We start from the raw sequence: 26,097 nt of genomic DNA on the forward strand, positions 1-26,097 counted from the left end.
TTTTATTGATAAACAATAAACATCTCCATTTCAATTCATGGATCTATTTTAAAGCACTTGAAAGATAGGTCCTTTTCCTCTAGGCCCAAAATAATTCAGCAAATACATACTTGCTGTTGGCAAACCTTCAACTGTTGTCCTCAACAATGGCTTTTTTTCTTAAATCATGGCTGGTGCACAATTCTTCTGCAAGTGATGTTTTAATTTCAAAAGGTTTTTATTGTGCATTTGGGAATTCTTTTAAAATATTTTTCTTGGTATAAATAATTTAAAAAGACAATAGCCAATGATTGTTTAATATTGCATCAATGGCTATAGGGCATTTGTTTAAGTTTCTGTCAGCTCTCTGGAAACTGTGCCTTATATTTTTCTGAAATTATAGTTACTTTGTACTAATGCTTGGCTCTGAATGCAGAAGAACTTGTCTCTCTGAAGGAGAATCCCTGTACCATATAAGATTTTTTCCCTGTGGTGTACCAAATGTAAGAAGCAAAACATGACCAAGCAATTTTATCCAGTAATGACTATCACCTTCTTAGTTTCTCCTCTCCCCCAGTAAAAATGTCTCCAGAAAAATGGGCCATAGCCAAATAGTTTGGTAAATGCCTGTCTGAGTGACTGTTGTGTTCTCTGTTTTGCCTCTTTTCTTTGGCTTTTCTGCTAGGCTTTGTTACCTTATTTTTGACAGAGTGGTTGTGCCTTTTACAACTTCTTGCCAAGCAGATACCAATAAAACCTAGTTCAGCAACCTGTTTCACACAGCAGACAACCAGTCACTCTGCAGGGCCAGCATACAGAACATAGAGGACATGCATGCCCTTTTCCTGATGTCATCTCCTAGCATGCTCAGACATGAAAAGAAAGTATAGCTTGTTGATATTACCTTGGCCCTTCATTCTGCATTTAAAAAATTTGCTGTTCCTTGGTAGGCTGGGCAAATGAAAATATGAAGTTGTCTTATGCTGAGGCAACAGGTAATCTGTCTATCCATTCCGTTGCTGTTTACTCTGATAGGCAAAGGGTCTCCAAGGAGTGGAGGGACCTTGAAGACCCTTTGCCTATCAGAGCGATACACAACAGTTTCAAACTGATCTTTAACAGTACATTAATGAAATTATAAAACACATTCATTATTAAAATGATGCATTCAGCAATAATACACAGCTGGCATATGCAAAATTAATTAAAATTATTCCCCACAGATCCTAGATTCAAGATGGCTGAGTTGCAAAAGCCTAGCAGATCATAAACATATCTGTCTGTCTGTCTGTCTGTTTTTATTTCATCTCCTGAAGCAGGAGCACAGAGAACAGGGAGCAGATCATAACTGAAGGCTGGACAGTATAGAAGGTGACAGTTCTTCAGGTATCCTGGCCCCAATCTGTTTAGGGCCTTTGAATTGTGCTTGGAAGCAGATAGGTAACCAGTGCAGGTTTTTCAGCACAGAAGTGATATGATCCCTGAAACCAACCTCTGCCAGTAGCCTGGCTGGTGCAATTTGGACCAGTTGAAGGTTCTGAATAATTTTCAAAGGCAGCCCCACATCGAGAGCATTATAATTCTCTAACCTGGGTGTGATCAGAGCGTGGATCACTGTGGCCAGATCAAGCTTCCCGAGAAACTGTTGTAGCTGGCGAATAAGCCAGAGCTGATAAAAGGTGCTGCATGTCACGGAGGAGCCCTGAGTCATGCCTCCTTGCCTACTAAAAGCTTCTAAGGATCTGATTAGGAAGCTGACAAAATAGAAATGGACTGGTTATTAATACCAGTCTGATTCTCAGTGGGGGTAGTATTCACTGCAAAGCATCATCAGGTGTCCTCAAACCATTGGTAAGGGAATCACAGAGGAGTAGGAGTTCTAGGTCAAATTTCCCAGATTTATCTTTAGATGCTACTAGTATTCCTGGGTATGTAGGGCTGCCAGACCCCCAGTGGGGGCGGGGGATCCCCCGCCCCGCCCCAACCCTCCCACCCCCACCCCACTTACCTGGCCAGCGGGGGGGGGGGGCGCGCATCTTCCATGCACGCCCCCCTGCGGCGCTGCGTGCCCCTGCGCACAGCAGCCCCAGGATCAGGCCTGTTTTAGCCTGGATCGGGGACCCTGTGGAGCGCAGGAGTGTTCCTGTGCTCCGCAGGGGCCCACAGTGGGCCCAATCTGCGCCAAAACAGGCCCAATCCATGCCCATTTTGGCACGGATCGGGTCCGTTTTGGCACAGATTGGGCCCGTTGTGGGCCCCTGCAGAGCACAGGAACGCTCCCACGCTCCACAGGGGTCCAAAATGGGCCCAATCAACGTCAAAACGGACCCAATCCGTGCTAAAACAGGTGCGGATTGGGCCTGTTGTGGGCCCCTGTGGGGCGTGGGAGCGTTCCTGCGCTCTGCAGGGCCCACAACAGGCCCAATCCGCGCCCAAATGGGGGCTGCATGATGACATCATTCCCAGAAGTGACGTCATCACGCTTGCAGGAGCGCGCACGCACACACGAGCTCCTCCAAGGTAAGAGCCAGGCCCCAGTCTCCCTCTGGGAGATCGAGGGGGCCTGGCAACCCTATGGGTATGCCATTTCAAAAATGTAAAAATTTATAAAAACTTATATTTATATATTTGTACTTATCCCATACATATTTATTGACACCTTGATCCCCATGGTTGAGGGTATCCACCTTCTGCATTAGGTTTCAGAGCCAGCCACACAGCCATATATCAGTTTATATATTGCATCGTTTAGCAGAGAAATATAGTTCTAAGTTGCATGGGGCATTATATGTCATATTTGTTGATCTTAAAGCTGCATTCAATAGTATCCCCAGGCACAAATTATTGGCAAAGCTTGAAAACTCCACAATAAACAGAGGACTTTATATACTCATCTGTATGCTGCACGAAGTAATTTCTTAAGGGTAAGATGTGGCCCATGTGGCCATTTATCTGGTAAGATCCCCTTTGCAAAAAGAGTGAAACGGGTGTATTTTGGCACCTTTACTTTTAAATTTCTATATTAACTCCATGGTGTGGTCTCTAACAAATTCTCCCCAAATTAGCAATTAAAGTAATTCCCTCCCTGCTATATGCAGATAACACAGTAATCCTGCCACACTCACAAGTAGGACTTATGCAAGCTTTCTGGGCCTTTGCTCTGTATTGCTGAGAGGAGCAGGTTGTGATAAATGTCAAAAAAATCATATTTTTACTAAAAGACATGAATAGATGGCAAACTGAGGGCCATGACGTTGAATAGGTAAAAATCTTTAAATATTTTGGCATAGTTTTCCAGTCTTAACAGGTCCTGGAGAGCCCAAGCAGTACATACTATAGTGAATGCCCATCGAACAACCTCAGCCATCCTAAGATTCTTTTTACAGAGGGGGTTTCTTATATCCCTGCAGCGATACATTTCAGGGGAAGGCACCTACTCAATTAATGTACGGCTACCAGTTTTGCCTCTATAAGGATTTCCATCTTTTGGAAGCAGTACAGTCTAAGTTCTTGTGATCAATATTTAGACTTCCTCAATGTATTCCCAATCCTCTTTTCAGGTTGGAGGCAGGGATGGCTTCACTTGGGGTATACATGTGGGTCCAAATGAGCACCTGTTGATTAAACTTAAACTGTAACACTCTGGAATTAACTTCCCTCATTCTCACAGAAAACTACAGCTCAAGTTGCCTGAGAACTGTTGAAGGAAAACTATAAGAGTATGGCTTGTTCTCTAGCCCTGTTGAATGTAGGCTTTCAGAAAGCCAGAGGATTAAGCAACAGATCTGGGATTCGGCCCTTCAGTGCGATAGGACCTGGTTGCTGTGGTAGTCTATCGCAGTGCACCATACGGAAAATTTCCTGCCAGGAGTTTGTCCTAGAGATTCCCAAGCACTGGGGAATTTTTACTGTGGTGCTCTCTAACATCTTGTCCTCAGTCTTTTTGGAAGGCAGATATCGTTGCATCAATGGGAGAGGTAGAGACAGTTGATCATGTATTGTTACAATGTCCTTATTATAATAACAGACATAACCAATACATTACATAGATTCTAATAAACTTCCCAGGAAGGTGAGAGCAATTCTACACTTCCATCCGCCTTTCAAATTCTTGTAAAGAAACACTCTGTAATGTAGCAAAATTTTGTGTAATGGCTGGTCAAGTCTTCAAAATAACTAATATCTTTATTGTGAAATATGTGCTGAAACTTGGGAATATTTGAATATAAGAGCAGATATTCATCTCTTTTTTTAACTGTATGTAGCAGTTCTATTGTCTCCTTTAAAATTGTTCTTTTTAAAGCTGATCCTGTATCAAAACAAACTAACTTTCCTGGGTTGTAGGGAGATACACTGATGAACATTTTTAAGACTTGGGCAGCATTAGCAGAAGCTATTTGGGAAAGAAAATATATAATAGTGTGCACAGCATAGCTAATGCTAATGTTACACTATTATCTGTGATGTGTGCATTCTTTGTATATCGACCTATAATACACAGGCTCTCCACCCACTCCATCATAATGAGAGACATTTCACTAGTGTATATAAATGGATAATTAACACATGTAAAAGAATAACTAACCTACCGTCACACCTCATAAAAAGATTTCAGTATGAATGCTACAGCAACCTAATGGATTAATGCACCATCTTCCATGCACCTGCTTAAATGAATGGGAGACTGAGATTACTCCAGAGCAAAGCAACAGAAGATTGTAGCCTGATACTCATAACACCCTCTTCTTTGCAAAGATTGAATGCTAGAGCCTGTTGCCACAAACCTTTTGAAATCTTGGACAGATGCACACAAAAGCTCAAAGAAACCATTTCAATTAATTGCTGATTACTAATTGGTTTTATCTGGGGCAGTGAGCAGTATATTGCTATGCTTTTCTAAACTATCTTAAAAAGCAACATTATAGGCTAGAATTACTTTCTTGTTGAAAGGCAATTGCTAAATCTCTGACTTGCCATTCAATATCCCCCATAATCCCCTTGTACTAACAAGTGTTGCATAGTTTTTAGTTGCTTGGTCCTAAAACAGGAATCAGAAGCACAAAGAAGTTACATTCCATTTAAGATGTACTTTGATTTATGATTATTTAGCTCAACAAGCTTCATCTTAAATCAGCCTGAATCAAAGCACTTCATTTTAACTGTGTTATTTACTAAGCAGAATGTTTGTGTCATCAAACAGTATAATCAACCAGCTATTCAGTCAAACTTCAAACACTCCTGCCATTTTATGTTCTTGTGGAAAGCTGTCTTTCTGCAGCTTTTCTAGCGCTATACTTATTCTCCTGCAACAGTAAAATTCTTGCAAATTTCTTGAATGCTCTTTTTAGAAGAGGTATTTTTGCAGATAGCATCCTGAGCCTTGCCCATGGTCCTGATTCTGTGATTGAAAGAGGGTCTCTTCATTCTCTTCTATTACTTGTACAAGATTTTGATACAATGCCACCCCCTCTTTGCAGAGATACTTGTGATTTTGCAAAATCAAATTGAACAATTGCCACCACCCCGGGCAAAGACCGTTTCACTTCCTCTGTCTTCTGCGTCACCATTATGCTCAAAATTGCAGAGAGGGGAATATAAATTTATGAGATTAAACCTAATGGGTGTATACTCCTCTGTTCATGACTAAAAACTCTAAGCGACTCAGGGGCTTTTACCTAAGTGAGACAGGGGAAGATGTACCTATCTCATGTGCATTTTGTTTCTATTTTGGCACCTTTACCTGTGTTTACAAGCCATACCTGTGCCATGTTCACACATTTTGATGCACACTACTTTCCCCTACATCCAAATAGGGAACATGCCATGAGTAATGCAGTTCATTATTTGAATCAGTCCCACTTAAATCTGTAGGAACTACAGCAATGTAACTAGCTAGACTGGGACAGGCAACCTTTTTGGTTTGAGTGCCAAATGGAACTCAGTCTCTACCTGTGAAGATGCCGGTATACCAGTAAGAAAAAAAGGGAATGGGAGAGATGGTGGTTATGCTGGCAACAGAGGTAGTTCTATGCAGCTGGCAACTTTCCATACCCACCTCAAAGTCTTGAGCATGTTGAGTAGCAATGCAGGACAGCACCAATCATTGGGGTAGGGCTTCTGAATCTTTCTGGTGGCAGGGCCAGAAGACTCTCTGGTTGATGGCATCACTACTCCAGGTCCCCTAAAGTCCCCAGGGCTGTGCTCCAGCTTAACTTGGATCACTTTGTGAGGAGCAAGATTGCTGCTGTGATGAGCAAAATGGTCTCGTGTGTTGCCATTTAGTACTTTACTGGAACTTACCTATCATTGAGAGCTACTGGGCATCATTCCTTCTTTCTACAGTTTTCCTGGTATGACATAGTGACTAAGAGACTGAATTGTGAATGAGGAAATGCCTGGTTCAAATCTTGCTTCAGCAATGAACTCACCAGGTGGTTTTAGGAAGGCCTTGTTCTTCTATTTGCAATATGAGCCCTTTTCAATAGCTGTAATTTTTGCATATCAGGAGAGCACAGTATCTGCAACCCTCTTGGTATACATGGCTGCCATTTTGAATGAATGAGGAACATAGATTCTAGCTTTGATACATGTCAATGGAAACACAGGCTATTGAGGGTGCGCGTTCATGCTCACTGATGCTGGAAAATATATATGTTGCCCTATTCACACAAAATAGTACATACCAAGAGTATGTAGTGTCCCTCTAAGAGAAGAGGTATATGAGGTAAGAGCGCCAACAGCATAATGACTGAAAAGAGCTATGGTGGCATTGAAGCCCCCTATATGGTTCTGGAAAGGATTACGAGATCATACATGTAATCTGTTTCACACATTCTAAAATGTGATATGCTGAAGTATCATCCAATGAAGTGCTCAAGTGCTAAGTGTCGTTATTAGTAGGGTGTGCACCCAAAAAAGATTCAGGTTTCTCACTTTGAGTTTACCTGAAGCAGGAAAACAATTCGGAATAACCCAAATACTGAAGCAGCAAGCCACTTTGGGATTCAGGTGTTTAAATTGATTCAGTATGTTCTGTAAAGTTTCTGGAATCTTTATGGAGCACACCAAAGCTCAACACAGAACTTTTATTGCCATTTACAAATGGCAAGAAAAGTGTTGCTTTCAAACTTCTCACCCCACCACCTTTTTTACCCAATGGGAGGGGGAGGAGGGAACCTCCCCCCGAAGCTTTCAGAAAGCTTTGCTTTGGTATTTCCGAATCAGCTCAGCAATGCTGGGGCCAATTCAAAAATACCGAATCTACCCGAATCGGAAACTCAAATTGGAAACCCGAAGCGCACACTCCTAGTCATTAGCAGCCTTCATTTCTATGAATCTTTCATTTGTACGAGTTACAAAGTCATTAGAGTTATAGCTCACTCAACATCATTATGAAGCCAAATAATGAATACTTTATTCTTGAGCCAACTTGAACCATTTAATCTTTATAAACCTGGTGTATGCAAGTGAGAGGAATTTGGCATTTGCTGCAAAATCGGACAAAATTAGAATCACATTTCATATCAACTACTTAAATTGCATATATGAGATAAGATGAAATTTAATTCTCTAACTTCAAAGGTATCATAATAATGTAGGATTTGTTCCAAACCATAAGGAGTCTATTTTAAAAAAAAACCATATTATGCACTTAGCTCTAAAAATAACAAGACTTTTATGATCTCATTACATGGATATTGTATTTAGTAACTGTTCCAGTCATTCAGATGTGAATATATTTTCCTTTAATATTATAAATGTAGAAACCCAAATGAATATGGATACTGCTAACCTTTAACAAATCTGAGTTTTCCGATAAATCAACATAGGGATGTTTTCTGTGTATAAGATTCAGAACTCACTCCCAGGCATGGTGCTACATGTTCATCAATATTCCCATGAGATGGAAAAGTAATAGATTCTAGGTAAGATGTACATCAGTATGACAGTGTTTCTCTCTTGCTTAGTCATGGAATGTTGGAGAGGGAGAAAGAAGAAGCTTGGAAGTAAGAGATGTGGTGTTTTATGGGGCAATGGACAGGGAAACAGAAAGCAGGTCAGCATGGGTGGTAGAACTGGATGAAAGGAGAAAAGGTCAAGCACAGAAGGTAGGATGGAACCAAAATCTGAGACCTAGTATGGTTTATTTATTTATTTATTTTTTTATAAATTTTTTATTTTTCATAACTACAAAACACTACACCAGACTATCACAAGGAAAGGGAAGAGGGAAGGGACAAAGGGGAGTGGAAAAAGAAAAAGGGGGGGGAATGAACTACAAACACTAAACACTACACTTCAATGTTTCCCTTCATACTGTCATAATACAAAAATAGCTCCATAGAATAATGATGGAGTGGTTAATCATACAGAGAATAAACATTTCAAATTCTGATTAAACTTTCCTCCCCCTTCTGGGTCCCAGACGCAATTCTCTCTGTGCAACTGCTGTTGCAATGCTCTCCTCTTCCCCCCCCCCCTCCGGCTCCTCCTTTTCTTCGTTCTTGGTGCAGCAGAATTCTGGGTTTTTATTCTCAAAATCCTTTAGTTGATCTTCTGATAATATCTTATAGGCCTGATCTTTATATCTGAACCATATTCCTTCCGGGAATAACCATTTGTACTTTATTCCATGGTCCCTCAGAAGAGCTGCAAACTTTTTATATTTAAAACGCCGTTTCCGGACTAGAAATGGAACGTCCTTCAAAATCTTGACTTTCAAACCCATAAAGTCCAAATCCGCATTGTATGAGTTATATAGGATGGTGTCCCGAATCTTTTTAGTTGAAAAGTCAATAATGATCTCACGAGGCAACTGTCGCTTTGTTGCATATTTTGAAGAAGCCCGACGGACCTCCAAAATGGCGCTTTTAACCTCTTCTTTAGTCGTCCTCGCGGGTGTCGCCAGTAGTTCCGAGACCAAATCCCACAGATCCTCATTTTCCTCCTCTTTCACGTTTTGGAGACGCAAAATTGTCTGCGTTCGTTCCACTTGTAGCCCGATCAGTTGGTTCTCCACCAACTTCAACTCCTTTTTTGTAGCCTTCACAAGTGACGCACTTTCCAGAGCAGACTTTTCTGCCCCCCCCCCCGCTGCTGCCTTAATGGTTTTCACCTCGCTTTCAATTAAGCCCACCCTTTGATCAGTTTCGTTCAGCTTGTCAACAAAGGGTTTTATAGCTTCCACCACCGCCCTGCGCACCAATTCTTCGAGCGACTCCCCTTTCTGCAAGGTGGCCGAGATTGACTTACCGAGAGCGGGACTTTGCTTCTTTGCTGCCATTTTGGGGGGGGGGGGCGCCAACAAAATTCTGGAACTCCACGAAGGGGAAGAGCGAGTCTTCTTCAGATCAACCTCTCCTTCACAAACGCTTGTAGAACAGAAGGGATTCGCTTGTTTACAGGCTTCCGCCTGTTTCTTTTACTTGCCGTTTCTCGTTGCCCGGCGGCACTCGAGGCGCCGCGCACATCTGCCGGCCTCCATAGGGACAAACGGGCAATTCCCTCCCCGCATTGATTTCGGGGAGTTCTTCCCGCCGCGTCCCGGACCCTGGCTCCCTCCCTGGGAGTCCTGGGGGCTAATCCTTGCAGATCAGCCGCCCGGTCAGGGTGCCCGGTCGTTTCCTCCCGGACCAGCCGAGAGGAGCGTCCGGCATGGCTGAGAAAACGAAAACGAAACCCGAGACCTAGTATGGTTTAGTGGTTAGAATGGTGGATCAGGAATGGGAAGGTTCAGGTTCAAATCTCCACTCAGCCATGAAAGACTGGCCCTTTTCACACTGCTTACCTGCTGCTGGAACGTTGCAAAATATCGCGCAAAAACCGCAGAAGATAGCATCTTCTCGCGAGAGCTTTGCATGACACCGTGCAAAACTCTCGCGAGAAGATGCTATCTTCCGTGTTTTTTGCGCGGTATTTCGCAACGTTCTGGGACCAGTTAAGTAGTGTGAAAACGGCCCTTATTGGGTGACCTTGGGCCAGTCACTCTCAGCTTAACCGTATTCACAGGGTTGTTGTGATGATAAGATGGAGGAGAGAAGAATCATGTAGACTACCTGTAGCTCCTTGGAAAAGAGCCTCCTTGGAGCAGAGGAAATAATCCACAGCTCCAAATGAAGAGATTTCTGCCATATTTATATTTATGCAGTTTTATCTCACCCATTCTCCAAAAAGCTCAGGCCAGCATATGTGATCTTGTTCCCTCCATTTTATTATCAGAACAATCTTGTGAGGTTTCCTAGGCTGTGGTCACTTATACCCCATCTCACTAGCCACGGCATCATTTTGATTCTTCTGCACTGGATTTAATGTCATGTTCATTGGATGACACTGAAAATAAAAAAATAGATTTTTTTTTCGTTTCCTTCACAGGCCCCTATTCATCCTAACTAATTCTTTTGTTAATCGGTTCCATATGCATGGCATAAAGTCTATCAATTTTAATCCCACATTTCTTCCTTGTTACTCAAGGCAGTCATTTACGGCAGCCTCTCATCTGGGAACTGAGAAAGCCCAGACTTGTGCAGTTTCAACAAAAATGCATTGTCATATACTTAAGGGTGCATCTATATATTACATTGGAGTTCTAGAGTGGGATCTCCTAAGTTATTTTAATTGTAGAAAGCCGCTGTAAGTGAACAGGATTCATGCTGAGGCTGCAGTTCTGCAACCAGCCCAGTAGGGGAAGAAGCTGGACATCCTCTCTTTCCCCTGTTGAATGAGGGGACAGGTTTTAACTGGGAAAACCACACTGGGGAAGAGTGAACTTCCCTTCTGCACACATGCACCACTGTCAAGCACTTGATATCTCCTCTGAAACATCACCTGGATCATAACTTTATTTTTTTTATATATATATATATTTAATTAAAACCTTGTGCCCCACCTTTACATCTAGTTTTGGCCATAAGATCACAATGGGAGATTCAGTCATGAATCTTCATTGTAATTTTTCCTGTGTGTAGGCATTTGGATATTTCTAAGCTGAAATCATACCTGAAAGTTGCAGTTTCATTTTGTTTCAAGGACATTTAAAATGGCAAAAGGTATTCCTAAACTTTTGGGATTGCTTTTGGGTCATTTCAGATTGGTTAGGTCTGGTGTCCAAGTCATAATGCCAGATCTACCACCACTGTTCTTAATGGGCAGGAAATCTAGTGTCCAGACTGCCACATTGAACAGAGCGATGGTAGATCTGCCTTGTGATGTTATCAAAAATAGCAGTGGTAGACCAGGTCTACTGATACCCGATGTTCCCAAACCCAGGAATTAGCCCAAAACAGATTCCTGAATTGGTATCAATACTCCTGAACTTTCAGGATAATGGTAATCATACCCTTTCTGAAACACCACAAAAAAATTAAAACAGTATTTTATGTGCACAAGTTTAATTGTGACCTGTGTTTTCCCTGAAACCTTGGGCTTGATTGGGTCTCCTTTTCCTCTCACATCCAGGACAATTTAGAAACTTATAATCATAACATTTACAGCACTTTTAATATAAAAAAGCTTTAAAGTTGTTTTATCTTTCAGCATGGCAGCAGTCCTCTGAGAAGATTTCTCACATTTTATTAATTTGCGTACTGTGAGATAGGAAATTAATACGGTCAAATCCCCCTGGCTGCCTTTTGCCTCAGCCTAAAATGCTAAGAACTGGCATGCTTGTGTCTCATCCTAAGAGTGTAATCCTAAACAGAGTTACTCCAGTCTACACCCATTAATTTCAATGTGTTTAGATCTGGATAGCCCAGGGGAGCCTGATCTCATCAGAAGCTAAGCAGGGTCGGACTTGGTTTGTAATTGGACGGGAAACCTCCAACAAAGACCAAAGTTGCAGAAGCAGGCAATGGCAAACCACCTCTTTTGCCATGAAAACCCCACCAGGGGTTGCCATAAGTCAACTATGACTTGAGGGTCAGATTTCATTTTTTCAGACTTAATTAACCTTAGGATTGCACTGAAAATCAAGTAATTAGATGCTGAATGAAACAGAAGTGTCTGTCTCATAAAAATGATAGGCTTTTCCAGGGCTTTTTTTCTGGGAAAAGAGGTGGTGGAACTCAAGACTGCACAATAACGTCACTTTGGGTCTGCTGGAACAAGGGGGGGATTTTTTAAAGTTTGAATTGCCCTCGGGGAAAATAGCCATGTGACCATTTTTAAGAGGTGCCAGAACTCCGTTTCACTGTGTTCCTGCTGAAAAAAAGCCCTGGGCTTTTCCTGTGGGTTGTCCCTAAGATTTATTATTCAGAAATATACTGCCTCAGAATATGTAGGTACCGTTTAGATATATGGCTAATAGCTTTTGGGTGACCTGCCTTCTATGTATCTGCATGGGGCATTTGTTCACCTATACATTCTTGTGGGCTGGTTTAAGCCAACGCAGAATACCTTGAATATCAGTTGCTAAGAAGTACAAACTGGAGGAATCTTTGTGCCCTGTCTGTGGGCCATCCTAGACATCTGATTGGCCACTGAATGAAAAAGGATGCTGGACTAGATGGGCATTTGGTTTGATTCAACAGGACTCTTCTTATGTTCCTATGAACTATTGATCTGTGTTTCAGTGGCTGCCAGGATTAGACCAAATCCTAAAAGTTAATTAAAAAGCTCTTCCTTTTGTCAGTCCTTTACTTGCTGCCAATGAGCTTCCCTGATAGTATCATGAGAGTCTTTTACCACCTAGGAAAACTTAAGTTTTTCCAGATCGAAGTCTGACACACTCTTCATTCAACAACGCTAGCAGTTCCATGTTTGACAGGAGATTGTGGTTGTCATGGCAGCAGCAGGTTGCTGCTATAAGGGCCTTGTAGGTGCTGCTGACCAGGAAGTCAGCAGTCTCTTTGGCTGCAGGCTGTTATTTGTGTGGCTGTGCTTGGAAGAAACTTTCTTGTGGTTTTGTAAGGAAGAAGTTGAAGAAAAGACTCAACTAGAGAAAAAAAAATCACTAGCCAGTGGACAGCAGCACACTGTGTGGACTATCAGATATTAAACAGTATTTCCTTTTTTACATAGAGATCATACAGTCTACCAAGAAAACTTCCTAGAACACCTGTAAGGGAAGGTTAAAGAGTTTAGGCTTTTGTGGTTTTAGAAACAGCCAACTGAAGATTTTTTTAAAAAAGGCAACAGGACACAGGTTTGTGAAACTGTCAACGGTGTGAAGAAATTAGATAGAGAGACCCCTCCCCCATCCTCAGAAACCTAGAAATCAGGGTTATCCGATTAAATTGTTCAGTGGTAGAATTAAAACAGATGGCAAATTAACTTATCCATTTATTTACTCCATTTATACCTACCTTTCTTCCCAATGGGGACTCGTCCGTTTATAGAATTCACTGCCTCAAGATGTAAGCCCCCTCTTTGACCCTGTTGTTGCCCATTTCTGCCTTGACTTCAGGTTAAGCAACGTGGAAGCATTTATATCTGTTTATGTAAACAGGTATGAACAATATGTAAATCTCTGCAAGTCTGCAGCCATTTCAAACAGCACTGCAGGTAGCTCCTCCCTCCTCCCCTGGCTTTTGCACTTAAAAAACCCCACAAAAATATCACTATAGCACTATAGCATTGTCATATGGCATTTTTAAAGTATGTCTCTATTACCTTCCATTCTGGGGATATAAGGGAAAAGGCAACAGAAGGGGCTAGAGGCTTAGTTTTTTTAAAAAAATGAAAAGTGGGAATTCAGACACCCTGCTACACCTATCATTATAATGCTATAGTGTCATAGCAGTATTCTATATTTTTTTAAAAAAAATAATGCACTGGAATTGAGCAGGAAAATAAAAAACTGGCACTGTCGGAAGTGCTATGGACATTCCAAACAGTATTCCTTAGCGGATGGGAAGCACATTGAAAACCTGAGAACAGAGTAAACAGTTTGTTAAAAAAAAATGGCTCAACCCATATTGCAAACAGGACACAAATGACTTTGTCTGAAAAGGTAAAAAATCTATTAGCAACCAGCAGACAAACTGTTTGTATCTGAAATGGCACAAAAAATCCACTAGCAGCCAGCAGCCCAAACAGTTTAGAAAGGCTGTGTGAAAAGGGCCATGGTGGTAGCCACTTACTTTAAAGCATTAGACACGGAGGCAGTCATTAATCATAACAGCTAAATGGAACCTCCAAGGTCAGAGGCAATAGTCTTCAGAGTATCTGCTGCTATGTGATTCAACCTGTTAAATTAGTACATTTTACCCCAGCCTTCCTGCAAAGGGATCAGGGCAGTATACATGATTCTCCCCTCATCCATATTATTCTCACAATAACCCTGTAAGGGAGGTTAGGCAGAGAGTGTTTAATTGGCCCAAGGTTACCCAGCAAGCTTCATGACTGAGTCTGACACTCTTAACTTCTACAAAACACTGGGCTATAACTGATGCTTTCATCCCTGGCTATTTTGGCTTCTGAAAATATCTGGCTGGCCTCCGCTGGAAACAAGATGCTGAACTAAATGCACCCTCAGAAGGGATGTTTTTATTTTCTTAACAATTTGAGTGCCACAAGGTACAGTTAGCAAATGTAAGCAGACATAGCTATAGGTGTGGGGAATTTTCTTGAATTTTCCTTTATTACAAGTGATTTATTGCAGGGTGTGTGTATCATGTACTTTCTCTCTTCCCCAGTCTGTGGGATGATGCAGTGGGGAAGAAATTTTGGGATTACAGATAAGCCCTTAATTCTAATTACTGTATTTGTTGAAAAGTATTTGGAAACTATTTCATCCAAGTTGACTTAAATGCACTGCACCAGAGACCTGATTAATGGAATGAAATATCTGGTGAAAAGAGAAGATATTAGTTCTCATCAGCTAAAAGTAGATATTGTTTTGCTTTTTGTTTATTTTGCCTGAAAGCAATAAGCAGATTTGATTTTTTTTTCTAGCACACAGTACTTGCTGAAATGCATTTGATGTATATGTTGAAATTATGATGTATGCTATTGGGGTGGGGGGAACAGATACTTAAAAATGGAAATTAGTCATATCAGCACTGGTAGCAGGAATTGCTAGTTTCATATGTCCTACAAATGGAATACGAATGGAAGATGTGAACATTGTTCTACGGCAGTGGTTTCTAACATTGGTGACCCACAAGATGAATTTACTTGGTACAGTGATCCACCCAGGGTCAGCCCAAGGTTTTCTGGCACTGTAGGCAAAGCATGATCTTGGTGCCCATCTAGACTAGTATTCCATTTTCTACAGTGGCCAACCATATATTATCGAGAAACCAACAAACATCACATAATTTTATGAACCTAGGAAAGTAGCATTCTGAAGAAGGGATGTGCAGTTTGGTTTGGAATTCAGATTAAAATACCGAATTTTAGCTGATTTGGTAAAATCTGAGTATTCTGAATCAAAAAACAGGTATTCAGAATTTTCACTGAATTTTCAGGAAAATTTCGGCCATTATTTTATATGAGAAAATCACTCTGGGGCTATCTGGTGGCCTAAGGGAGGACCTTTTTCAACCAAAATTCACCAAATTTAGTAGGAACCTACTCCCGACTGTCCTCTAAAGACCGTCCAAGGTTCATGAAGATTGGACCTCAGGGGTCAATTTTTTGGGCCCCCAAAGAAGGTGCCACACCCACTCTCCATTATTCCCTATGTGGAAAAATATCTGGGAGCTATCTGAGGGGCTGGAGGTGGCATTTTTCAAGAACACAAAATGTGCAGAGAACCTACTCCTGATTATACTCTAAAGACTCTCTGGTTTTCAGGAAGATTGGACTCCAGATGCCAATTCTATGGGACTGTGAACAAAGTGCCCTCAGCCACTCCATTGTTTCCTATGGGAAAAAAAGTCAAAGCTGACTCCCATTGCAGAAACACACTGGGAAAAGGCTGCCATGGCCAAGGTACACTCCCAAATTCACAGCAAACAACTAAGAAGTAAAAGGGGTGTGGGGATATAAACATGGTGCTACTTCATTTGGAATACTGTGTGCAGTTTTGGTTGCTGTATCTCAAAAAGGTCATTTCAGAAATGGAAAAAGTCCAAAAGTGGGCAACCAAGATGATTAGGGGATTGGAGCACCTTTCCCATGAGGCAAGGCTGAAGACATTTCAGTCTAGAAAAGATGGCTAACAGGGGTGGAGAAAGTAGATAAAGGGAGCTTTCCCCCAATCCCATAATGTTATAACTTGGTGGCACCCAATAAAATTGTTGCGAAATAGGTTGAAGATAGACAAAAGGAAATACGTCTTTACTCAAAAAGTAATTTAACTATGGAATTTCCTGCTGGGAAATGGAGTGATGGTCATGACGATAGCTTTAAAAAGGTGTTAGACAGATTCATGTCCACTAGCACAGGTGACTGAAGGGAGCCTGCATATGCAGAGGCAACAAATCTCTGGATGCCAGTGCCAGGAGGCAGCAGCAAGGGAGGGCCTTGACCTCTATGGCCTGTTTGCCCTTCAGGGCAACTGGTTAGCTGCTCTGTGAAATAGGATGCTGGACTAGAATGACCATTGGTTTGATCCAGCAGGTTCTTCTTATTTTCTTATGGGATTGAAACAGGTAAACTGTAGCTGCATCCCAGAGTGTGTTCTAAGGTACCATCCAACTGTCCCCATTAGATACCGTTGTTAATTGGGCTTTTTAAAAGGGGGAACGCTCCAGAATGGCATTCCGGCAGTTCTAGAATCTGCCCATGTGATTCTTTCCTCCTTCGGCCCCATGGGCTCTGCAGAGGAGTCTAGGCTGCTTTGAGTTCATTCTGCTTTCTTGAGTGAGAGAGAGAGCAAGCAGACGCTGCTCGGGCCTGGCGCGGGCTCTGCAGAGGAGGCTAAGAAGTTTTGAGGTCCTTCTGCTTTCATTCAGGAGTTTCTGTGTATGTGTGTGCTGCTTTAAATTCATTCTTTTTTATTTTCATTGGGGGAGTGGGTGGGTGGGGCTGTGTGTGTGCGTGTGCTGCTTTGAGTTCATTTTGCTTTCTTTTCATTCATCTGTGAGTGAGAGAGAGAGAGAGAGAGAGAGAGCAAGCTGGGGCCCAGTACGGGCTCTGCAGAGGAGGTTAAGCTGCTTTGAGTTCATTCTGCTTTCTTTTCATTCCTCTTTGAATGTGTGTGTGTGTGTGTGTGTGTGTGTGTGTGTGAGAGAGAGAGAGAGAGAGAGAGAGAGAGAGAGAGAGAGAGAGAGAGCTGCTGGGGACGGCTCTCCAGAGGAGGCTAAGCTGCTTTGAGTTCATTCTGCTTTTATTTCATTCAGGGGTGTCTGTGTATGTGTGTGCTGCTTTGAGTTCATTCTGTCTTATTTTCATTGGGGGAGTGGGTGGGTGGGGCTTTCATTGGGGGAGTGGGTGAGGAGTGGGTGTGTGCTGCTTTGAGTTCATTCTGCTTTCTTTTCGGGGGTGGGGTTGTGTGTGTGTGCTGCTTTGAGTTCATTCTGTTTTCTTTTCATGCGGGGATGCTGTGTGGGGCTGTGTGTGAGTGCTGCTTTGAGTTCATTCTACTTCCTTTTCATGGAGGTGGGTGGGGCTGTGTATGTGTGTGTGTGTGTGTGTTGCTTTCATTCTTTTGTTGACTGAAGTTGACATTGTTATGGTTCCCACAGCTTTTGAATGCAGATTGGTTCTGTGTTAGTTAAATATATCAGTTATGGTTATTTGTATTAGTTCTCATTTCATTCAAATACCTTTAATGGCATACAAAGATCTAAGACAGCAAACAAGTCACTACAAAATTACATAAATTATCAGAAGACAATATATTTATACAAAACTTGTATGAATCTTAAGCACACCTACTAAAAACTCCGCAATCACTTTAGAAATCACTGTATCATTATCCTTTAACAGAAAACGACAAAAAGATAGATTGTTTTGGTGTTCAATGTGTATTGGCAACCTCTCAAACAGCATTCTTCGCAACTTATCATATAAATGGCATTCCAAAATTATATGCTGGATGGTATCTGGGCAGTTGGCTCTATACAAACAATGTCTTTCTGAAAAGGGGACTCACTGGCATCTCCCTTGAAGGACATTGGAGGGAAAGGCATTTAGTCCAGCCAACATAAAAGCCCTACAACAGCCTGGGGTCTCAAGATCATAAAAGTACTGTGTAATTCTGCCAACGTATGTAGTCAATCTTAATGCAGCTGAGGAGCAAACAAAAGGTTGGGCTGGAAATAACTTCTGTTGCTCCCAATCTAGTAGACGCTGCTTAACACAATTAAGGATATAGGCCTCATCAGACATAAATAAGGCCTCCACTGCTAGTCCCACATATTTAAGTTTACTCAGAATTCCCACTGACCACACCCAGGAATACTGATTCCTTGACAGGACACATCCAGGGATCAGTGGCAGACTCGCCACTTAATTGACTGAGCAAGTTCCTGGTAGGCTGCTGCCTTGGAGGGCTGCTGGTGGCCAGGAGCAAGCAGAGCCCAGCTCCAGCAGCTCTTCCAATGCTACAGAGGCCACTTGGCCCAGACCTTTCCACAGCAATGATGTTCACTGGCAGCAATGCAGGCAGAGGCAATGAGTGAGTTGATCTCTATCATTGATGGTGCTGGCAGGGTCTGAGATGAGTGGCCCATGTAATATTGACATGTAGTGCTGCAGGGGCCAGTCAGCTAGCCTTGTTTGTTATAATTTTCCAGTCTGCTCCAGCTAGGGGCCATAGGAATGCTTCGTTGAATTTCACGAAAGAAAAAAATGGGATCTAACTAAATAGATAAGTAGAAATTAGCATGAAAAGAACCAGAACCTGCCTCCCTGATCTTGTTTTTGTTTGCAGGGAGGTTTTATAAAATAATAATTGAGGGAAGCATGCAAAAATAGTATTCCCCAGCTATAGTACAATCTACCCCACTACTTCAGGTTTCCACCAAAGGCCTCGAAAACAGGAATTTTACAAATCTTTCGGTGGCTAAATTGTTGGACTCAAACTGGGAGTCCTGGTTTACATTAGGATTGCCAACCTTCAGGTGGGGCCTAGAGATCTCCCAGCATTAGAATGTATGTCCAGACTACAGAGATCAGTTCCCCTGGATAAATTGGCTGCTTTAGAGAGTGGGCTCTATGGCCTTATACCCCTTTGAAGTCCTCTACAAACTCTGCCCTCTTCAGGCTCCACCTCCAAAATCTCAAGGAATTTCCCAACCGAGAGTTGACAACCCTTATTCACATTCCTGCATCCTGGTTGACCTTGACCAATCATTCATTCTCAGATTAATCTTCACAGGGTTGCTTCGAGGACAAAAAGGAAGAAGGGGGATCCCTGTTCTTTGGTGGAAAGGCAGGATAAAAAAATTCAATAAATAACATGATAAAAGAAGAGAGATGTCAGGTACTGAATAGTGACTAATAGCATTCATGCTAGGTTTGGAAGTGTGCACTTTGTTCTTAAAATCCCTTCAAATCCCCATTAAGCATTCAGAGACAATAGGCAATTGACTTCTGTGCAAAGAAATATTGTGAAGTTTTCAATATGGAAATTTAAGCACTTGAAGTCATTTTCTGAATTTTCTACATGTCTGCACCATGCCATGCTGTTGTGAATAACGACAGACAGCTGAGACTCTGAGACATAATCTTATTATTTGTTTCATTATCATTTCCTTGAAGTGCTGATATTGATTTTTCCACTTCAGAAACTCATATCCTATAGCCATTAGGAGATTAATTTGTGTCTCCTAATTTTCTCTGTGCTGTTGAGGGTCCTCATCAGAGAGCAGAACGACAAAGTAACCCAAGTTTTAAAGAAGTTGGAAGTTACTGTGAGATGGATCATTACGGGATCATTACAGGGCCAGTCTCAAGACATGTAGTGCAGTCCAGGGCAGAGCAGCACTTACTTTAACTGGCTTAAACAGGCATTATTCTGCATATGGGTCGTTTCCACACAGCCAAAGCCTCCAGAAGACTGCACAAAACTCACGGAACGAAGCATCTTCCTAGCGCGATTTCCCGGCACGATCTCGTTTAATGGCGCGATTTCTGACATCATTGTGCCATTAAAGGGGATCATGCCAGGAAATCGTGCTAGGAAGGCGCTTCATTCCGTGAGTTTCACATGATCTTACAGGCATGTGTGAAAACGGCCATGGTTATATTGTTAGTATACCAGCAATTGAAGGTAGAGGTTAGAAGAACATAGGAATTGTCTTGCTGGTCCAGATCAAAGGGCCATCTACTGGACAGCATGAAGAGGGCATGTGAGGTTATGGCCATGCTGGAAGAGCTTCTTGTAGACAGAGAGACATTCTCAAAGTGCAATTGTATGCAGAGTTAATCCAGTCTAAGATCACAAAATCAATTGGCTAGACTGGAGTAATTCTGCCTATGATTGCACTGTAAGTGGGGTGGTGGTGGTCTCAATTCACATTCTCTACACAGAAAGTGAATGACTGCAGTGAATGTGTATACTACTTCTACCCTACTTGAGTCTGTTTGTCTGAAATATGAACCGGAGTGATTGAAATAAAATGGCTTTCAAGACTCACATAGTAGCTTGTTCTAATTGTTATCAATAAGCTCATTTGATTCCCAGTTAGTCACCGTGACAATTGTCATGTGATTTCAAGCAGGCGTGGAGTGTGCAGTCATAGAAGAGCCCACGCCAGGTATGTTGCCAAAAACTGGCTTAGAAAGAAAACTCTTGTTTCTTTTAATTGAGCATGGCTCTAGCACTGCACAATCAATTGTATTAAAATCTATATATCTAATTCTGTACCTGGTCCTAAAGCGTAGATCAAAAAGTCCAGTGTGGGGTCAGGGACAGATGGGAGATTTTTGAACAAACATGGAGAAAGTTACAGGTTTGCAAAAAAGAAAAAAGGGCTTCTTTCAGGGGATACATACTGGTACAGAGTACCAGCTCCTCTTTATGGAATACGGGAACCTCACAAGCATTCAGGACTTGGTCTGAGAGGGGAGAACATCATGAATACTGGCACTTCTGTTTTTTAAAAAAGAAAAAAGTGCTGGATAGAAGACAGTGAACATAAGGAGGGAATGCTGAAGATGCAGGAGAGACAGATAAAGGCAGGTAGGTGAGTGAGAGAGAAGGAAGCAGGGAAGAGAAAACAGACTCAGAGCTGTCAGGAAGAGGAAAAGAGGGAAAACATATATAGTGGGTTTACAGGCAAAGTAAGATCCTGCCCCCTTCAAGAGTACTCACAGGTCCTCCACTTGTAAACAGCATTTCCTGAAGCAATGGGTGCTAAAAACTATCTTGCAAAACTTCTTGCAATGCATCCCACAATGCAGTCATAGTTAAGTGTTCTAGACTCAATGCTTTGCTGACATATCTCTATCTGCCAAGCTTATTTTCTTATTAGACCATGTACATATTTTATTACATGTACAGATAGTGCATTTGAAGATTTTCAGTGTGAAATGCATTGGAAGAAATTCCAATTACTAGAATTACATTCTATTATGGCACCCCAGTGGCCTCTCAACAATTGCTGTCCTCTCCTTCTTCAAAGGATTATAGTTGCCACGATAATTCTCAGAGGTCTCTTTAGTGGTTTTCTTCAGTTTTTTAAACAGCCTCTCAAGGTTCATGAGCCATACACATTCACATCACTGGTGCCAACTAATTTTCTCAAAGATATTTCTGAGCACACTTTTCTGTTTGAAATAACCTTCAGCAGATGCCCTGCATGAGCGCATGAGATTCCCTACTAGCCACATGCGGCTTGAACTAAATCCCTACTTGTTATCTCTACAATAGATGGGAATGAATCCAGGATTGGAGAATTCTATCCTGTGCATCTGATACCAGGTAAAGTATCAGAGGTAATCTGTCACTAAGTGCAGAGTTCAATTTTGTTTCAAGAATCAATGGCTATAATCCTGCTAAAGTTGACCCATAGCCCTCTGGAAATTAATGCAGCTAAGATGAGTGATAGCTAGCTTTATTTTATTTATTTAGACCATTTCTATGCCACAAACACACTCAAGATGGCTCACAAATAAACCAGATTAAAAATACTATGTAATAATAAAGGACAAAATTACCAGCGGAACATAAAACTTGTACAGCTAAAATCTACTCAAACGCCTTCCAAAATAATGTTCAGCAAAATTCCTAGAGAAGGAAGTTCCACAAAAAAGTGGTAGCTGCCAAGAAGCCCTTCACATGGGTCTCCACCTGTGATAATACAGATTCCCACAACAGATTCCCCTCAGCAGACTTCAGTACATGGATAAGAACACAGCAGTGAAGATATTCCTTCAAGTACTTTAGACAGTACAAGGTGTGGTCAAGGAGACATGTGTAGTGTAAAGACATGCCAGTGTAAATGGGGCCCATTTACCAATTTAGTTTCAAATTCACACTAGCATACCTTGATTCAAAAGGAAGAAAACCTTCCATTCATTGCCATTCAGTAGCTGCTGGCTTTGACTTTACACCCATGTTAAGGAATGTATCATACTGAGCACATAAAAGGCAACAAAGGAATAGCCGACAAAGTGATGAAGCTTCAAGTACAAGTTTGGAAGAAGTTTTGAAAGGCTTGAACTCAGCAAAATAAAAGATAAGTTTGTTGAGGAGAACCATGTGCAAAATTCATGTACTCGTAAGCATACAGGAACAATACTAGAATGGCCATGTTAAGAGCTAATGTTCCCAGAACTTTTTTTCTGGGAGAAGAGGTGGTGGAACTCCGTGGATTGGCAGCACACAGGGCAACTCCCAGCAGGGACAGTGCGATGACATCACTTCTGGGAAATGACATCATTGTGCAGGGCACAGCTACACCCCGGAGTGCTCCTGCAAAGGGGGGGGGGAGTTTAAATTGCCTTCTGTGCACTGGCAACTTAAACTCCCCCCCTTGCTCCAGCTAACTGGCACTAGTCAGTTGGAGCAAGAGGGGATTTTAAAGTTTAAATCACCTTCGGCACCACTTGCAAGCGGCATTGTGGGTGATTTAAACTCCCCCCTTGCTCCAGCTAACTGATTTTAAAGTTTAATGGTCATCAGCCATGTGACCATTTTCTAGAGGTGCCAGAATGTAATTCCACCATATTCCGGCTGAAAAAAAAGTCCTAAGTGTTCCAGAGGTAGAGCAAAAGGGTAAAGCTGGAGTAACAGTTACCTATACGTGCATATTCCAGGCACAGGTCTGTTTCCCTAGTGAGAAGTCTGAGCTTCCAGACAGCCAGTAATGCCCAATATTAAATCCAGGGGAAGAACAGCAAGAGCCAAGCTTCACTGGATTTTCAAAAAAGGCTATTGATACTGGAAGCCTCTGTAACCACACACAAGAATGAGGCCAGCAGGAACACACGTTTGCGAAGGGCTCTGGACCCATTTAAAGGGCAAGAGGCTTGAGTTAAAAAAAATGGTTTTGACTTTTGCAGATAGTTCAAACATCATTTCCTCAAGTGACTGGCAGAAAGTGCTATGATGGTGGGGGAGAGGTAAAGGCCAACAGAAACAAAACAGCTTTTTGAACTGACCTCAGAAGCATAGGGGGGGATGAATGTAATTGGTGTAAAATGCATACAGTTGTTACCTCTAGGTGGGGCTTGGAGATCTCTCCGAATTACAACTGACCTCCATGCTACATAGATCAGGGCCCTAGAGAAAAGGGGAGATTTGGATGGTAGGCTGTATGGCATCACATTCCTGTTGAGCTTTATCCCCTCCCCAAATCCAGCCTCTCCCTGGAACCACCTACAAATCAACAGAAACTTCCCAATGCAGAATTGGCAATTCTAAGAATTCACCTAATATATTCCTTGTGGCAAGCCCCAGTTAGAGTTCTGGCTACCTCATTCTGAGCCAGTGGAAGTTTCTGAACTGTATTTAAAGTTCTGCAGACTTTTCTCATTGTTTCCAATATGTGCAGTAACTTCAGCTGGATCAGAGCTAATTTCAGGAAAATCCACTGCATTTCAAATTATATATCACAGGTATTAATGGAAATGGACATTGACATAAAGGAATAAACCCAACAGGCAAAGCAATACATATGATTGAATCACTCTTTATATCAAGAGACAGAACAGCTTCATTAATCCACTTATCCTTCTAACTCAATCAGTAGACAGGCAGACTCATAAATGTGCAGTTTAAAGTCACATGCTTTAAGAGCAGCAAACATTACCTAGCAGTGTTATGGTTCTATAGCAATACTTTTCATTCATCACAATTCCTTTCAATTATCAGTTTTCCTGTATATCTTCAACAGTCTTAGCAGACATGATAGTGCTTGTTCCTCAGATTCCTCTTGGCTTTTACGTTTCACAGTTGCCATTTTGTCCACACTTTTGCTCAGACATTTCCCCCTTCTTTTTACTTTTGAAAGAATTTTTATTTACAGAGTTTCCAAGTACCAAATAACTCTATTGTAACTTTATTTTATTTAGAGTTCTTGCCTCTTGTTCTGTCAATCAGGATCAAACTGCACAGCTTCCTACCACATATATAGGTGTATATATGTATACATTATGGGATTGGGCAGAGGAGGAGAGAGAGAGAGACTGACTTCTGAGGTAATTGCTCTCTGGACTCTCAGCTTTTTACCACAGATTACTGACTTACTACTACACAGGTTCCAGGACTCTCTTTTAACTTACAGAGATCCTCATCACAGAACCTGTGCGCAGAAAATTAGAGCGGAACTACAAGTGACAAAAGGCACAGATTGGACGCTTGTCAGCTTCCCTCAAGTTTTGAGGGGAAATGTAGGCATCCTAGTCTTGCAGCTTGGCTCTCTGACTGCTGTCCAATGGACTTTTCAACTGTCACTTGTCCAACATTCCACCAAGCTGCCTACATTTCCCATCAAAACTTGAGGGAAGCTGACCAGTGTCCAATCTGTGCCTTTTGTCACTTGTAGTTCCGCTCTTAGATTGGATGGGCCTTTAAAAGGGTGCTTGTTTATTTCACTAAAAGCAATTTTCTTTCCCTAACCTGTCCCCAAATCCTAACTAAAAGCCTGTCTAAGCTTACACTGTTAACCACAGCCCCCAAATCCCTGCCTGAGGGGGAAAGTGTCTCTTTCCCCTTCTTAAGATGAGGCTGCCTCACCCCCTTCCAGCCAGTGGAATTCCAGGGGCTCTGATTGGCTGGCAATCTCAGGGATTTTAATAAGACTTAAATCAAAAGTATTTGTCCAGAGCTTTGAAGGATAAGCAGGACTTTGGGGTGTTTGCCACAGACCCTTTAACTGAATGGGACATTTCCTAGTGGGTGGTCAGTGCTTCTGACCAAAACCATCATTGACCAGAGTTGATGCCTCTTCTTCCTCACCAGGAGGTCAGTACAGGTGGCCACACTGATGGCCACTGCATTGTTACTTGAACCAATGCACTGAGGCAGCATCTGTTGAAGTAAGGCTGCAGAGACCCTTGAGCCCCTCCTCATGGTTACTGCCTCCTTACCTTAGCAGATGCTGCCTTAGTGCCAGCACAACTGGCCTGGCAGGATTACAAAGCTAAGCCATAAGAGTCATCACATGATATAAAGGCTGGAAGGGACACTAGCCTTCTTCCATGGCCATTTTAATTTTCTAATCAGCCCTTGGCAAAATCAACATTTAGGCATGCATGAGATGCATACATACAAACCCGAATGGGGACCCAAAGCAGCTTATATCATTCTCCTCTCCTCCATTTTATCCTCAAAGCAACCATGTTGAGAAGGTTAGGCAGAAAGTATGTGAACGGCCCTGGGTCACCCAGCAAGGTTCCATGGCAGGGGGATATTTGAACATGGGTCTCAGATGATAATCAGATACTCTATCCACTACACCACACTGTTTTCTGGTCCATGTTAAATCATTGTCCTTAGTTTTGCTTTCTTGTGGATGTCCACATTTTGTTACTGCCAATAGCTAGTATTGTTTTCCTCCTAAGGTCAGTTTCCTTCACAAGTTCGGTCTCCGAGTGGGTGGAGATGCATCTTGTTTCTAGATGTGAGCAAATGTGTACATGAATACCAAGACACCAGGCAGTGCACAACTTGCCATTTCAGTCACTGCAGCTGTGTAAGATATATTTTGATTATTTATTGTAGAGCAATGTTGTGTTCGCATTGTATCTTTCATCAAAAGAACTAGCGTTCTCTTGGCTCTTAAATTCACAGAGGGGTAAAAACGGTTGAAAATAAATAAATACCACATGAATCAGAGGGTGAGC

The 26,097-nt window shown here is 42.0% G+C and overlaps 1 protein-coding gene across 1 annotated transcript in view; it reads left to right on the forward strand.

Moving 5' to 3' along the window:
* Positions 1–26,097, forward strand: part of OLFM3 (olfactomedin 3) — a 217,909-nt gene that overhangs the window by 11,906 nt on the left and 179,906 nt on the right. The gene's annotated exons all lie outside the window — the stretch shown is intronic.

The sequence above is a fragment of the Eublepharis macularius genome, chromosome 5 (assembly GCF_028583425.1).
Source record: "Eublepharis macularius isolate TG4126 chromosome 5, MPM_Emac_v1.0, whole genome shotgun sequence".
Lineage (NCBI taxonomy): Eukaryota > Metazoa > Chordata > Lepidosauria > Squamata > Eublepharidae > Eublepharis > Eublepharis macularius.